The sequence below is a fragment of the Schistocerca nitens genome, chromosome 2 (assembly GCF_023898315.1).
Source record: "Schistocerca nitens isolate TAMUIC-IGC-003100 chromosome 2, iqSchNite1.1, whole genome shotgun sequence".
Lineage (NCBI taxonomy): Eukaryota > Metazoa > Arthropoda > Insecta > Orthoptera > Acrididae > Schistocerca > Schistocerca nitens.
In genome coordinates this window covers 712,157,147-712,175,036 of record NC_064615.1, presented here as the reverse complement: position 1 = coordinate 712,175,036, position 17,890 = coordinate 712,157,147, and positions in this window count along the sequence as shown.

Below are 17,890 nucleotides of genomic sequence, written 5' to 3'. Positions count from 1 at the left end.
AGAATGTGTTTTTCATAATTAAAAGAAAAGATGGGAGTTTTGAAAAAGTTTCGCCATTTTATATACAGAAGGGCTTAGAAGGTATTGCTGGCACATTAAAATCTGTAAAGCGCTTGCGAAATGGCACCTTGTTGGTTGAAACATCTAGCTTCCAGCAAGTCTAGAACCTTCAGAAGGCACAATTTCTTGGGGAGTTTGCGATAGAGACTGAATTTCACAACACCTTGAACTACAGCAAGGGTGTTGTGACTTGCAGAGATCTCGTTGACGTTCCCCAAGACGAACTGAAGGCTGAATGGTCCCGGGAAGGAATTGTCGACGTGCAACACATTATGAAACGGGTGGATGGTGCTCTCATAAAGACTGACTCATTTATCCTTACATTTAACACCACCAAATTGCCAGAGCATGTGAAGGCAGGTTTCCTACGTCTCAGTGTACGGCCTTATTACCCCAACCCCATGCGGTGTTTTAAATGCCAACACTTTGGACACACTACTCTCGGCTGTAGAGGGGAAGCCACTTGCGGGAATTGTGGTAAAGCCGCCCATGAGGGAGTTGGTTGCTTCTCTCCTCCCAAGTGTGTCAACTGCTCTGGGGATCACCCTGTGTGGAGTAGGGAATGCAGAGTTTTCCTTGAGGAACGGAAGATCCAGGAACTAAAAACTACAAAACGCATCCCGTATGGTGAGGCGAAGAAAATCTACAAGTCCATGCAGCCGCCCACGTTCGCTGCTTCCTTTTCTTCCGTTCTCAAACAACCAGTCTTGAAAACCGATGCCGCTACACAAACGGAGGTTGCTACTGTCAGCACTAGCACCTGCGCTTGTCAATGTACGTGTGCTCCTGCCGTTCCTGTGAAGGCTGCTGCTCCCCCCCGGCCTTCTGACCAGGCCGTGGTAGCTGACATCATGGAACTTCCTGCCCCTTCCCGGGTCCAGTCTTGTGCACTGCCCAGCACTGCTACACCCCCCACTGCTTCTGAGGTTTTGGCTCCAATGCCACCTCAGGCCAGAACATCGAAGCCAAAGACAAAGGTGAAGACTCGCCCACTAAAGGAGACTGCAGTTATACAGTCTCCTGATGTGGATGTCATTCTCTCTGACGTCTCTCTCGACTCCTCTTCTGAGGCGATGGAGGTTGATGTCAGACTGGGGCAATCATCTCGCCCCAAAACTGAGCCTCCACCTGTTGTGGGCTCTCCTCCCCAACAGAAAGTGAGAATGAAGGTACTCCCACCCTGATAGATGGCTCCCATTATACAGTGGAACATGAATGGATTCTGGGCACATGTGGAGGAACTGAACCTCCTAGCACGGCAACGCCCCCTGTGCTTGTGTTTACAGGAAACGCATTTAAAACCATCTGATGCTCCTGTACTAAGGGGCTATACGTCATATCGCAAAGATGACCTGACTGGAGAAAGGGCCAAAGGCGGAGTCGCTGTGTTTGTCAATAATGACCACCACTCCTCTGCCCTCCCCCTGGATACTGACCTGCAAGCAGTTGCAGTTGAAATTCATTCACCTCGGAGGCTTACCGTTTGCTCCCTTTATTTACCCCCTCTGGATGCAATGACCTTAGACGCTCTCACAGATCTTATCGACCAACTCCCCCGCCCATTTCTTCTCCTGGGAGACTTCAATGCCCATCATGTCCTGTGGGGCTCCACTTCTCTTTGCGCTCGAGGTCGAATTTTGGAGAGCCTCCTAACATCTCAAGTGTTGTGCATCCTCAACACAGGTACTCCGACTCATTTCTCTACTGCTACAGGGTCATTCTCAGCCATTGACCTATCTTTCTGCTCTCCAACCCTCACCGACTCTGTTCACTGGGAGGTCATTGACGACCTTCATTCCAGCGATCACTTCCCTATCCGCATTCATCTCCTGGATGGTGTATTGCTGGAGCCGCGGCCACCATCGTGGATGATTGGCAGGGCTAACTGGCCTCTGTTCACTCAGTTGGCTGTCTTTGACCGCCACAATAACGTACAGGAATGGGTGGATCACATCACGCTTGTGGTCCATCATGCTGCTGACCTGTCCATACCACAGTCTTCTGGCCCTCCTAAGCGGCGCCTTGTGCCTTGGTGGACGGAAGAGTGCCGTTCAGCCATCCAGGACAGGCGTGTGGCTCTTCGACGATTTAAATGCCGCCCAACAGCGGTCAATCTTACCGCCTTTCGAATCGCGAGAGCCAGGGCACGCCGTGTCATTAAAGAGAGCAAGAAAAGGTCATGGCAGGAGTTCCTGGACTCCATCAACCGTTCCACTTGTTCCACAAGAGTATGGGAAGCCATCCGGAGGATTTCCGGTAAACATAGCCGTTTACCAATAGCTGCTGTCCTGAACCAGGGATGCCTCCAAACGACACCCAGAGCCATTGCTCAGACGCTGGCAGAGCATTTTGCACAAAGTACTGCCACTGCAAATCAGGATCCAGCGTTTCGTCGCTACCGTGCGACTGTCGAAAGAGCGACCTTGGACTTTCGGTCGAACAGTTCTGAGGCCTACAATTCCCCTTTCTCCATGTGGGAACTTGAATCGGCACTTACTGAGACTTCTGACACTGCACCAGGTTACGACCGCATCCGGTACTCCATGCTTCGACATCTGCCAGCGGCGTCAAAGGAAATCCTCCTCGAATATTTTAATCTCATATGGCAGACAGGAGTGTTCCCCACCTCGTGGAGGGAGGCAATTCTCATCCCTCTCCTCAAACCAGGAAAGGACCGCATATGTCCCGGTAGTTATCGTAGTATCGCCTTGACAAGCTGTGTCGGAAAGACCCTGGAACGGATGGTTAACCAGCGTCTGGTCTGGCTGTTGGAGACCAGACAGCTCCTTAGCCGCTTTCAGTGTGAATTCCGAAAATTTCGGTCCACGGTCCTAGAGGCGGCTATTCGGCAGGCTTTTCTCCGTCAGCATCACTGTATCGGTCTCTTCTTTGATATCAGTAAGGCATATGATACTACTCGGAGACACTGTATTCTTGCACAAATGCATCAATGGGGCTTTCGTGGCCGCCTCCCCATTTTCATTCGGTCTTTCCTGTCTCAGCGTTTTTTTCGGACCCGCGTTGGTAACACACTGTCTGATCGCTTTGAGCAAGAGAACGGTGTCCCCCAGGGCAGTGTTTTAAGCGTTACCCTCTTTGCCGTAGCCATTAACAGTATAACGTCTACAGTGAGGAGTCCAGTACAGTGCTCCTTATTTGTGGACGACTTTGCTGTTTTCTGTTCCTCCTCCAGTGTTGCAACCGTGAGCCGTCAGTTGCAGCTAACAGTGCGGCGGTTAGAGGAATGGGCTGCAAAGACGGGTTTTCGGTTTTCTGCCGAAAAGTGTGTTTGTGTTCATTTTAATCGTTCTCGTCATCTTTTTACTTTGCCTGCCTTGCATATGGGGGATACTGTCCTACGTTTTAGAGAGTGCGGTTTCTGGGCCTAATTTTTGACTCCAGGTTGTCACGGCTGCCACACCTACGTGACTTGAAAGCCAGAACGCTGAAGGCACTGAACATCCTCAAGTGCCTCAGCCACAGGTCTTGGGGCGCGGACAGGGCGCGTCTCCTACAGTTTTATGGAGCTTTTGTGCGTTCACGGCTGGACTATGGGTGCACAGTATATGGGTCAGCGAGGCCATCTTATTTGCGGATCCTTGACGCTGTTCACCATGCTGGGATCCGACTGGCCACGGGTGCTTATCGGACCAGTCCCGTACCCAGCCTCTGTGCTGAGTCTGGCGAATCGCCACTTACCATCCGGCGGCAGCTCCTGCTGGTGCGCCAGGCTTTTAAGTTTCTTGCAGCTCCCAGATCGCCTGCTCACCATCTTGTTGCCCATCCACCCCTGGACCGCCTTTTTTCCCGCCGTCCCCGGGCTACGTTGCCGTTTGGGATCCGTGTGCAACGTGTACTAGAGTCCCTCGGTGTGGAGTCTGTACAACCCCAAATCCAAGGTTTTAACCGCCTGCCACCCTGGTTACTGAAGAAGCCCGGAGTGATTTTAGATTTATTGCAGTACAAGAGAGATTGCACTCCTGCCACCGTTTTTAATGCAGCATTTTCTGCCATTTCATCTGAGCACCACGACTATGTAGCTGTTTTTACGGATGGGTCGAAACAAGGGGATTCTGTTGGTTGCTCAGTTGTTTTTCCATATCGTGTCCTCAAGGTCCGACTGCCTCAGACTTTTACTGTCTTTGATGCAGAATTGTTTGCGATCTTGCGGGCACTGGAGCACATGAGACATTCTTCCTCTCCTAAATTTCTTGTCTGTTTCGATTCACTCAGTGCCCTTCACTCATTGCAACGTTTGTATGCGGCAGACAAAATTGTCCAGGCCATCCAGGATGCCCTCCTCCGACTACAGCGACTGGGTAAAGTTGTAGCTTTCTGCTGGGTTCCGGGGCATGTTGGCATTGCTGGGAATGAAAGGGCAGATCTCGCAGCCAAGGAGGCGTGTCTCGCCCCACAAGTATCTCAGTGTGCTATCCCCTTGCACGCACTCACCTCGCTGTTGAGCTCACGGGTCATGCGTCGGTGGGAGGATGAGTGGCTGGAAGTGACTGACAATAAGCTCCGTATAGTCAAGCCCACAACGCGTGTGTGGTGTACTTCCTTTCAGCCCCATCGACGGGACGAGGTTCTCCTCACTCGGCTTCGAATAGGCCACAGCCCTATGACGCATGGCTTCCTTCTCCGGCGAGAGGACCCTCCAATGTGTGGTGCTTGCGGCGTCCAGGTCACTGTGCGCCGCGTTTTATTGGTTTGCGTTTTATTTTCTGACCAGCGGGTCACGGCTGACTTGCCAGCGGACCTGCCATCTCTTTTAGGCAACACTCGGACGAATGTGGCTAAAGTTTTAAAGTTCTGTGCCCTGTCAAATGTTTTTACAAAGATTTTAGGGAGAGGATTTTAATTTCCTCACTGTGTGACAAGCTCGCCCATATTTTATGTAAGTGGCCAGCCAATAACAATTTCCTGTGACATTCTTGTTGCTATGTTTCCCCTTTCCTTAGGTTTTACTTTCTTATGTAGCATTTTCCTTCTTTTCCTGCTTTCTTTGAGTGTGTGCTTTAGTTTTCTTAGGTCTGTCCACATTCGTTCCTTTTAATGTGTGTCAGGGCGCTGATGACCTCGATGTTGAGCGCCCATAAGCCCCAACACACCACCACCACCACCACACCACATAGGCTCAATCTCAGGTAAGGTGGTGACATCACTTCGGTTCATTGGAAGAATCCAGGAAAAATTCCTTCTGGAAACGTTAGTGCTCACAAAATACTCATGCAACGCAGCCTTGACTGGTATCAAGTTTGCGGGGCCCACATCAAAGAGGACCATTAGAGAACATTGAACGGATACAAAGAATGGAGAAAAGAATAGTCATAGATTTGTTTGACTCACGGGAGAGTGTCATACAAACGCTGAAAAACCTAACCTGCCTGAACTGGGAAATACCTTTGCGAAAGCCTCGTTTCATAGCGTCAAGAAACAGCACTACGTGCAGAACCAACGTACACTTGTCAGCGCATCACAGATTATGGATGTAACAGTAGATGGATTTTAGTCAGCGGTTAGCTTTCGTGATTCAGAGTGGAGGATGGCTGGTGTTTAATGTCGAGGCGGAGCAGCTGCTCAGTTCGAGAACGGTATGGGCAGAATGCGGTCGTGGCCCGTTTGAAGAAACACCCCAGCGGTGGCCTCAAATGATATGAGAAAATCACGGAAAGGTTAAATCAAGGTATCCAAGCGGTTATCTGAATCCCACACACCCACGCTGTGGGACAATTGTTATCATGACCACTTTGCGATCACCATACCCATAACACCACTAGGGGAGAAATATCTTCCGGACTGTAACCAATAGGAAGACCGGAAACTACGGCTGTGACGCTAAATCCGTTATCATTTATTTCATGTCAATTCCTCCCTCTTTTTCTCTCTCTCCTACCTATGCTAGAAACATATCCCCCACGGCATTTTATTCCCTAAATAGTGTGTTGGTTGGTCTATGACGACAGTCAGTACTTAATTTTAATACTCGTGCACAAGACAGAGATAAGAGCGTTTATAAAGCGATATTGCTGAGCGGCGACGAGAAGCCACAAGTGGGGGAAATGTCAGGTCCTAATGTCTGTGAAAAGATGTCGCAGAAAGCTGTTTATTGTACCGAGCCACGCAATATCCGGAGGTTCTCGGGAAGATGAAATTACCTGCCTCCCGGCTGCTTGAGCAGCGACAACGGGGTGACAATACACGGGCAGCCAAAGAACGTCGGAGCGCCACTGCCTTCCTTAAAAAGAGGCGTTATAAGAGCCACCATAAAATTATCGATGGATCACACAATCAGAAGACACTAAGTTATTATTCTAAATATTTAAAGAAAATTTTAAAAATTTGCTTATACGAATTTTAAATCTCATAAACAGAGAAAGACTCAAAATTAACAGAATTTACACGTTTCACAACAGTTTTCCGTTATTCATTAAATCAGTTGATAAAATCTCCACTTCATGCATAAACAGTGAAAGTATCAACGGTACTAAATCACAATTCAAGGAGCTGATAACAAATACTTTTGATTAATAAACACGCTTGAAATAAGGCAACCATTTTGAGCTTATCCCAGACGTCGCTCGGTCCCTTCATTTAGATAAGGTTAGGTACTCGAAAATACACACACAGGGTACAATCAAAACCACCTCGCCACAAGGGGAAAACAACAAAAATGAACTACAGATCGCGCGTCGAAACATCTCATAAGGCCATTCAGGCCGTAACTGAACAATATCAGTTCAGAATTCAGAAGATTAATCTTTCATGACTATTTTAGCAAATCGGTCCTTTGAAAGGGAAACACGCAAATCAAAATAATTACATCTTTTTATACAGAGCCATTACTGTTTTCTACAAGTGGGCTTAGAAATCTTGGGAAAGTTCTGGTAACTCGGAATGATGATCCACACTGAAGATTAAGACAAGTCACTAATCAAAACTAGACAGCATAATACGCGGTAACCCAAATTAAATTTCTATAACAAGGCCTCGCTTAGATAACAGAAGTTTTCGCGAATCGCAACCAATTACTATAGTCACACGTAGCAAAATGTGCTCGCCGTTTTCTTTCTACGCCTGTCTTTGGCTGTACAGTAAATAAAGGCAATTGGGCACCCACACACTAAAGCGCTACTGCTTTGGTTTGTGGATGCCAACTGGGAAATGTGTCGACTTTGAAGACGCGAACTCACGACCACGAAGGCAGCGAGAAGCAGTAATTCTTTGAATGTCGCAGGCACACTTTTCACAGTTACGGATCACCGCCCATAACATGACGAACCGTCCTCCGTTGCCTAATCTAACAAGCGGCAAGTACACGAACTAACGCAAGCACTGCTCAGCTTCCTTCCTGGTGAGTCTGTCACCTTCTACAGGGCAACCAAAAGAAACAGAAAAATTTCAGCTTTTCGCGACAATGTAACTTAAGCACCAAAGATATAATTAGAAATTGATTAACGCAAAATTTGGTTTGAGAGCAGATTTTTTTCCATAGGCTCTATGGTAATCCATATTCATCGTACTCATTAAATGAATTAATTCATAACTTGCAAATAATCTGCTTTGGGATAAGAAGTGAAGTAAACCTGACATTTATGAGACTAATGAGCAATCTAAGGGATCAGCTTCAATATTTGGCCTCCGGAACTCACTCCAGAAGTATAGGAGGACAGTACGACGAAAAAAGGCTACACGTATGTGTCATCCGCATTACGAACCTTTTTATTCTGATAAACCAAACGAAAGGTGCCTTCGTTAAACATTTTTGTGAAGATAGCTGTACCGTGGTTTGAAGTTTATAGTGAATTTTTTGAATATTTACACAGCGGGGTACAACATGTTACTTTTTAATCAGTCGGTTAGTAAGCTGTGGGTTCTTTATCACTTTTAAGTTTGGTTATGCACAAAATACTGAAACATTTTATGGAAAATATATTATGTTGATAAGAATTTTGTTTTCTCTAAATTGTCCATATTGCAGCTAATATCTCAATTTTTCCCGAAAAATACTGTCTAGTCTGTATGATGCACATTAAAAACGTAATCTTATCTGCTGTTATCCAAAATATGACATCTGTTTTCGACATTGTTCTTCTGAAAGTACACTGGATTTGAAATACAAGGTAATTCTCTAATAGTATCTTGGCGGTATTGCTGTACAGATATTGTAGACAAGTGTAGCCTTGAAATGTGTATTGTATAAACATTGCGTGTTTGAGTTTATTTCGTACAACTGAGAGGCATAAAATAGGGTAATGCGTGATGATAATGAAAATACATGTTAATAGCCGCAACTCTTAAATAAAGACTGAATAATTGGGTACAAGTAGTTGGGCACTGTGGAGCGCCAAGTGGTTCAACTGTGCAGAGAGTCTAAGTAAATAAAAAACCATTTGTACGGCAAACACAAAAAAAACCCTATACGCCCGCGTGGCGCTTGTCTGCGGTCAACGAGGATGTGCGTGATGCCACGTCCACAGAAATCGATTTGTGGGTTTGTCGGCAGTCAGAGAGCAGCGTATTCCGACGAAGTATATCCACTTGCATTAGCAGAACCGTTAATGCAGGGGTTGTAACCGCCTGACCACTCTGAAATGAGGCCATTTTTTGAATGGATCATAACACGACAACAAGCAATTCGAGTATTGTCATGTATTTCCATTTAAATAAATTGGGAGTACACAAAAACAGTCGCCAAAGTGGAGCACAAAACTCCAGAACTCACGTAACACAGATTCATCCGCAGAAAATTACTGTGGTGTGCTGGCGCTATCTAACGGTGAGTTATTGATAACTGTTGAGGTCATAATCTTACAACGAATGGAATTAGCTACTGATTTCTGTGCCTTTAGCTGCGTATAATGGACATTGAGGATTAAAATCACAACGCGACGATTCTACTCGGCGCACTTCACTGCACAAGAAGTTCTTAGGACGATTAGTCTCTGTTCACGAGGACCGAAAGTGGCCACAATCAACCTGTAATTAACACAGCTTCTTGAGATATTTCTCTCAGGCCGATAGGTAGAAATATATGCCTATCAGAACGAACTTCATACTTTGATTGAAAGTAAGTAGATCTGACTTGTTGGAAGAGGAGTGCTATTCAATTTCACGGACGGAATGAATGCACGCTAGGACATCAAGTGGCTTCACATCCTAGATAGAATTTTTCACGTTAAAACTCAGTGATAAATAGACGAGAAACGTGTGCGAGGAGTTGAAAACGTACAGGTGTATTGGAATGTGGCCAGAAAAGGCTCTGAGAAGTCAGATTATTGGTAAATTGCGAGGTCTGAAAGACTGTGCAAATAACATCAGTCAATTTGAAAGTAGTTGAGTTTTACTAAGAACGCTGAGAACGGTAGAGGCAAGCATAATGTCTGCTGAGCTCAGAACAACGTAGAAGGAAACGACCGTTCTCCTTAACTCTAGTACATATCTTAAATGATTTGGAATAATGTAAATGAGGGTCGGCAGGCGTAGATCTGGGCTGCGGTGCCGTAACGAACACGCCGCCATGCTTGGTCAGAGCTCCGAGAAGAGGTTTTTTAGACGGAAAAGTGCCTGGAGGGAAACTGGCTGTCCTGGAACCTGGAGATCAGTAGGCAGATCAGACGAAATTTAGGGTTTAAAAATAGGCCTCTCTTGAGGAACGTCGACGGTAGCAGGGTAAAAAGAGCGGGGAGGGAGGGAGGGAAGTTGGCGCCAGAAAGATACGTCAGGGACAGCTTGGACGGCAGGTGAGGTGTCTCATCTTTCGGCGTCCTCGCAAGCGGAGTATCAGACATGCCATTGATATCAAGGAAATTTGGCACGTGCTGAGCGGTCAAGTCGCAACTTGATCTGTGCAATAATTTTTGAGAGAGTCACGCTCTTAGCGTCAGCGTGTGCCGTCAGGAAATTATTTTTGATAAGGAGACTGCTCCTTCATTTCAAAATTTAAGAAATAGGTGGCCTATTTCAGATGTGACTGCACCTCTTTTGGAGATGATTCGCGTGAAGAACACTCCAGAACAGCAAGCACATCCATAAAGACAGAGAGAGAGCACAATATGGTATTGGGAGATCAGCGATTAAGTGAGCAACTGGATAACACAGCAGAGCTTCAGCTACTCCTACGTATATACTCCGCAAACCTCTGTGCAGTACGAATATTAGCAATTCTCCTTCCTATTCCATTCGCGTACTGAGGAAGGGAAAAATGCCTACCTATTTGCTCATGTACCCTCCCTGACCTCATCTTATTTTCATTATTCCCATGTCAAATTTGTGACGTTGAAACTAGGCTCTACCTTAGATCCTTCGAACAAAACTCCCAGTAGTCGGAAGAAAGCATAGGTCACACGTGTCTGCAAGAAAGAATGCAGAAATGCTCCACAAAACTACCGTCCAATATCCTTGACATCCATTTCTTGTAAAATCTTAGAACATATTCTGAGCTCTAACGTATCGAGGTATATAGCACAGAATGAACTCCACGCCAACCAGAGTAGATTCCGAAGACATCGATCGTATGATCATACTCGCACATCTCCAGCACGATGTCTTGAAACACATGGATCAAAACAATCAGGCAGATGCAGTAGTTGCAGAATTCGAAAGGCATTTCAATCTGTAGCACATCTAGCTTATTGTCGAAAGTATCATCGTATGGGGTATCAAGTGAAATTTGTGATTGGATTGAGGATTTTTTCGTTAATGAGGACGCAGCACGTTACGTTGGATGGAATATCATCGACGGATGTAGAAATAATTTCATGTGTACCCCAGGGAAGTGTGTTGAGACCGTTGCTGTTCGTGATATATATGAATGATTTCTGAACAATATCAATAGTAACCTCAGACTTTTCGCAGATCATGCAGTTATCTGACATTAAGTACTGCCTGAAAGAAGCTGCACAAATATTGTTAGCATCTGATAAGATTTCAAAAAGGTTGCTTTAAACATTCAGAAATGTAAAAATTCTGCACTTCAAAAAGCGAAAAAATGTAGCATCCATTCTATGATTACAAAATCTATGATTCACAGTTGGAATCGGTCAACTCATACAAATACCTGGTAGTTTCACATTGTAGGGATATGAAATGGAACAATCACATAAGCTCAGTCGCAGATCAGAACTGGTTCATTGGCAGAACACTAGAGAAATGCAGTCTACAAAGGAGACTGCATGTAAAACACTAGCGTGTCCCATCCTAGAATATTGTTCAAGTTTGTGGGACGCATAACAAATAGGACTAAAAGAGGATACTAAACGGATACAAAGAAGGGCAGCACGAATGATCATAAGTTTGTTCGACCCATCGCAGAGTGTCACGAAGGTGCTAAAAGAAGTGAATTGGAAGACATTTCAAGAGAGATGCAAAATTTCGCGTAAAAACAGACTTCGAAAGTTTCTAGGAGCATCTAAAATACATTACGACCCCTACGTATTGCTCCCATAGAGGCTGCGAAGACAAGACTGGCGTGCGGGGGTAAGTCAATTATCCGCAAAGTAGCTATAAAATTTTATTGTAATCAAATAGGAAACTTACAAGAACATCATTTTTCGACAGTATCCTTGCGTTTCAACGCACTTTGTCCATCATTGAACTAGTTTCCTGATGCCCTCATAAAACAAGGTTTTCGGTTCCGAAGGTTCCCGGTTCAGCTGCGAGCCAGGAATGCACCGTTTCTTTCAGTGCTTCGTCCGAGGCAAATCGACGGCCCCTTCATGCCTCTTTGAGTGTACCAAACAAGTGATAGTCAGAAGGGGCGAGTTCGGGACTATATGGAGGATGATCCAGTACTTCAAATTTGAGTTTCTGTAGCGTTTCAGCAGTGTGGGGAGCAGTATGCGGGCGGGCATTGTAGTCAACAACACATAACCTTTTTACAGCAATCCTCGGCGGTTGCTTCGAATTGCAGACTTTAGCCTGGCAGTAAGCATCTCACTGTAACGTACACTGTCTATTGTTGTGCCCTTTTCCCCATGATATTCCACTACTGGACCTTGTACGTCCCAAAAAACCGTAAGCGTCAGTTTTCCTGTGGACGATTGGGTCTTGAACTTTTTCTTGCACGGCGAACTTGGATGTTTTCATTCCATGCTCTGCCGTTTACTCTCCGGATCGTAATGACGAATCCATGTTTTGTCACCAGTAATTATCCTGTCTAAGAAGTAGTCGTCTTCGTCACCATAGCGATCCAAATGTTTTCTGCAGATGTCCAAGCGCGTTTGTTTATGCAGCTGTATGAGTTGTTTTGGGACCCATCTTGCACGAACTTTATGAAACCCAAGTCTGTTGTGGATGATTTCGTAGGCAGAACCGTGACTAATTTGCAGACGATGTGCACTTCGTCTATAGTTAATCGTCTGTTTAAGAGAATCATTTCACGTGAACACTCAATGGTTTCTTTATTTGTGGCGCTAAACGGTCGTCCGGTTCCTTCATCGTGAGTAACACTTGTGCGACCATTTCGGAATTTTTCAATCCATTCGTAGACATTCCGTTGTGGCAAAACACTGTTCCAGCACTGTACCGAAAGTCTCCGATGAATTTCGGCCCCTGATACGCCTTCCGACAACAAAAAACGAATCACTGAACGTTGCTCTTCTTTGGTGCAAATATACAGCGGAGCAGGCATGATTAACAGCACGGCAGCGATAATGAAACTAACCTAGCAGCTTGAAAATTCCAAAGATATAACAACAAATAAACAAAGTATGCGTCATCGATGTAAAACGACAGTACTACCAAAATAAACAAAAATCTAACTAAATTGCGGATAATAATTGACTTCGTAATTACGGCGCTCATAGAGGCATTTAACTACCATTCTTCGGGCGCTCCATACCTAATGAAACGGATGAAAGCCCTAATAATTGGCACAATGGGTACCCTCTGCCATGCACTCCAGAGTGATTTACAGATGCAGATGTAATACACTAACTCCTCGTCCAGGCCGTGATGGCTCGAGGGATGTCTACCGGCCGCCGTGTCATCCTCTGCCTAGCGGCGTCATGTGGATGCGGTATGGAGGGACATGTGGTCAGCACACCGCTCTCACGGCCTTCTTGCAGACTGCTGCTCGGTCAAGTAGCTCCTCAGTTGACATCATGAGGCTTAGTGCATCCATTAATAGTCCTTCCACCACGCGAAAAAAAAATCCTTTGCAGCGCCGGGAATCAAACCCGCGTCCTCCGCGAGTCAGGCATCTACGCTAACCACACAGCACCGGTGGCGGACTAGAGATGTACTACCCGTTCTTTAATTGTACCCACTAGCATTTCGTGAGAATAAAGTCGCTTTCATCCAATGATTACCATTTAAATTCTCCAGCAAATCTGATACACAGTCACATGGACTATGGATCTGTTGCAGTCCTAGCAGCGCGTCTTCGAATTCGTTCCACGTCTGCTGTCGTAAACAAACAAGTGAAACATGGAGATTACGCGAGATCTGCAGTTAATGTAATAGCTTCTATCATTACGAAAGATATACGCCACATTAGCCGGCCGCTGTGACCAAATGACTCTAGGCGCTTCAGTCCGGAACCGCGCTGCTGCTACGGTCGCAGGTTCGAATCCTGCCTCGGGAAGGAATGTGTGTGATGTCCTTAGGTTAGTTAGGTTTAAGTAGTTCTAAGTTCTAGGGAACTGATGACCTCAGATGTGAAGTCCCACAGTGCTCAGAGCCATTTGAACCATTTGATACGCCACATTTGGATTTTATAGTAACAGAGGTTCACACGTAAGATCCAGATGTAGTGAGCTGTATATTATACCTCGTAATTATTTATGGCACGAAGAGCAAAGTTTTTCACAAATGACTTCTCATTTTTTTGTACGTAGCTCGTTACGTGGCAAATAAAGATCATCTGTAAGGCCGTATTACCTAACGTCATTTCAGCCATCTGGGTTTTTTTTCCGCCACCCGAAATAGAATACATGTCCACACTTCCCAGAATCGCAGTTCACAGATTAGAACACTGGAAAGAAGTGACCACCTTGAAAAATGAATACATTCAAAAGTGCAGTCCTTCAACGCCAGATCGAGATCCTCAATGCATCACAAACCGAACGGTATCCCCATCCGATTAGAATGACGCCGTCTTGGTTGAGAGGATGTGACTAATGTGACAACATTGCACTAGGAGATGCACAGCATGTCTTTAAGAGGAAATAAAGAGGAAAGAAAGGTCTAAAGTACGTAGAAACGTCACACACGCGCGAGAATTGCGTATTATACCACTGAATTGCAGAGACAAACGGCGAGCAAGGTAACAACTTTACTGTAATAGTGACAAAAAGATGGGATTTTACAATAAAATGTACTGCAACTGGAGTAGCTATTTTTTCCACTTTTTATCTGCAGTTTTGGAACTTACCACACGCCTCATGGAGGAACCAACTATTAGAGTCGATAATAATTTTAGGTAAGTATAATCTGAGAAGCTCCTTGCAATCAAAACTCGTAAACAGATAAGCATAACAATATTTATCACTTTGACAGCAGATTTATGAATACACAGATGTATGAAATAAATGGAGGAGCCACGTACTCGTATTCAGGGTAGCTTGAAACTGCCTACAAAATGTCCTTCTGGGAAAATAAAACGTACAGAAAATTAATATTGGAAGACAGGTCTTAAAATGAGATTTTGCTCGTACAGATCCACGGCTTAGGCAGGGAAGACGGTTCACAGGGGTCCATAATCTGCTGTTGCTCTGCTCACAACATTGGATTTAAAACTTAGCTCCTCATAAAACTCCTGTCAGAATATGTGACTGATAGCTGTCACAAGCAGTAACTTATTGTTCACGCACATTCTCTGCAATCCACTAGTTACATAATGTGACAAATACTAGACCAGAGTAGTGCAGACTCTCGAGTAAGAGAAACGTACCCCGTGATATGAGTAACATTTTTGGCTGAAATGTTATTAATGGAGCTAATTTATAATAAGCTAATTAACTAAAATATACGAGGCATACTTTTCGACACAAATGTTATGTCAGAATTATGAAATTCGTGTCAAAAGCCTTATTGGTTTCAATTCCATGCGTATGTTTCTCTGCTGCCATATACTTGTTATAAGAAGAACTGCAATCAAACAAGAAGCACGTGCTAACGTGACCGCTTCCAGGACGGGGAGGTAAGCCGGCTCCGGGTGGATTCCGCCCAGTGGATTAACGACGAGGGGTCGGTGTGCCAGCCAACCTGGATGTGCTTTTTAGGCGGATTTCTGCATCCCACTATGTGAATACTGGTCTGGTTCTTATGTCCCGCCTGAGGTACACGCTATGAAAATATTTATAACACTGTCTGACACTTGTACACTGACAGATTGCATGCAATGCTTCTGTCCTGGTGTGGGGAGACTGAAAACATTAGTTGTTTGGTCCCCTTACACACTTACTCAACATCAGCATCGAATACGAATGTGTCTGTTCCATTAGCTGAAATTGAATTTGAGGCACTCATTTTTACTCAGTGTGCAGTAATCAAAATACCTACACTGTCACTAATATCATAGTAGTTATGCTGTCCATCACACAGTGGAATCTACTGTACTAAATACAAATTCTAGAAAGGGACGGTAATATAACATCGAAGTTCCGTGCAAAATTCTAAATCACTCATCGTGGAAAACGATTAGCGTAGCCTAGAAAGTATTTCGGCAAAAGAAGACAGAAGACACCGTTCTGAGTTCCAGCGATCACACCCTCTTGACAGTGTTGTTACCAGTAGATGAAATACATTATGATACATACAGCCCGCGGGAGAAAACCTACGTCTAAACTAAGCAACTGCCCGTCGTTGAGCACATGCTCTGAGAGATGTGTGATGGAGGGGGAAACCAAACAAGCTTAGTTGCACTTTGGTAGCTGTTCCGTAGGTGGCACCAAAATATTACACCGAACAGGGAGATCAATAGTAACACGACTGTGATGTCCGCATATTGAGACAGCTTACTTTACGATGTTCCTACCACTTTCGATTTTTCTCATATCTTAGGTCAGATTACTATAATTTAAACAAGACACGTTATTGAAAGTCCCGATAATTTACAGATAACACATAAGCTTTACCTGAGATGCTTCCGTGATGTATCTTTACACGCTCCTCGCAGGGGAACAGGTAACCTTCCGTAAGAGGCGATCGATACCTCCTCAAGGCCGAAGTGCTTTGTCTTCCGTTATTACATAATAGGATAATGCCTCCATTCGCCAGTGAAATGCATACGCTTTACGTAAACTTAGACTACATTTTAATAGTGAAGCGCGTACGTTAGACTCTGCCAGTATGGTACAGCAGCAGTTGCGATATCGTACTAAGCTGACCGACCCTGTCGTCGTTATTTTGTGCACTACCTCTCCTTCAACCTCCCTGTTCTGAAACATGTAAGGGAGTCAACCATAAGCATGTAGACCCGTTTTTTAAATGGCTCGCAAGGTACCGAACAAACATACGATGTGACTTTAAAAAGTAAGTTACCCATTACTACGCATGCCAAGTAACTTTTATTGAATGCTGCACTACATTTCACAGTGACACAGAAACGTGACACTAATTTTCAACATAGTCACCAAGTCTGGTCGGAACTTCCAGTTCAGTTCCTCGACGATAGAAATCCGCTCCTTGATCAAGAGTTACTTGTGAACTGCTGTATGAACGACGGCATCGTTGGGAAATCTGCGGATGCTGCGAATCAGTTCCTCGATTGCCTGGACAATGTCGTCTGTGGCCTTCCTCCCTGGAAAGCACCACCCACGTGTGCAGAACTGCGTCTCCAGGGAGCCTGCAACACGCACTCTCTTCTGACAATGCGTGGGCCGATACGCGTAACTTACCTTTTCGAAGTCCTTTCGTAACAGGTTCTTACGTGCTTCGTACACGACACAGAACATCGGCATTGCCTCGTGTTTTGCCCGAGCAGATGATTAATCCATCAACCAGGTACCAGCCCTGTGCATTTACATAAAGACACGACAAGGTTTACGATGCTCGGCTGAGGAATTCATACGTACTCATCAGACAGAACCTGTCTTCGGATCATTTATATCTGTCTCCCTCCCTTTACTTTACTTTAGACTGCTGCCATTTCGCATTTCGGCACTACCGGTATTAAAAAAAAAAAGATGGTGCCCCCTCTGAAGCGAAATTTGCTGTAAAACCACAGGTAATGTTATAATGTCCCTATCACTTGATACCACTCTCTTACTCTCTGCGAAATTCTGTTAAGCATAGTCCCTCTGCATTTTTGTGTCCCTGGATAACGGAAATTCCTGTGTATAGGAAAGTATGTCTCACTGCTTCTTGCCATTTCTTTTCCTGTAATAAGCGGGACACCACAGGACCAAATTGTCCTTATTTTGCAATTAAATTACCTTGGTTGGAAATGCATAACATTGTTATCGGTGTGTACCATGAACGTTATGATACGTTGCGTTCTCTCTCTGCTACTAGCGCAGTTATTCAATGTTTTGGTTGGCAGGAGAGCCAACACCGTGTTACTAGAGGAGGCCGAAAGGCACGCGTTTTGGCTCACGCAGGCTGGCGTGAGGTCTGGAACAGGACAAGGAAATTAGAATTTAGAAAAACGGACGTAGCTGGTGGAATACTTAACTTTAATCCGTTAATGAAGAACGTCGGTCTTGCCGGTACATGATTCACAATATCAATAGTAACTGATAATGGCGCCTTGCTAGGTCGTAGCAAATGACGTAGCTGAAGGCTATGCTAAACTATCGTCTCGGCAAATGAGAGCGTATTTTGTCAGTGAACCATCGCTAGCAAAGTCGGTTGTACAACTGGGTGAGTGCTAGGACCTGCCGTGTGG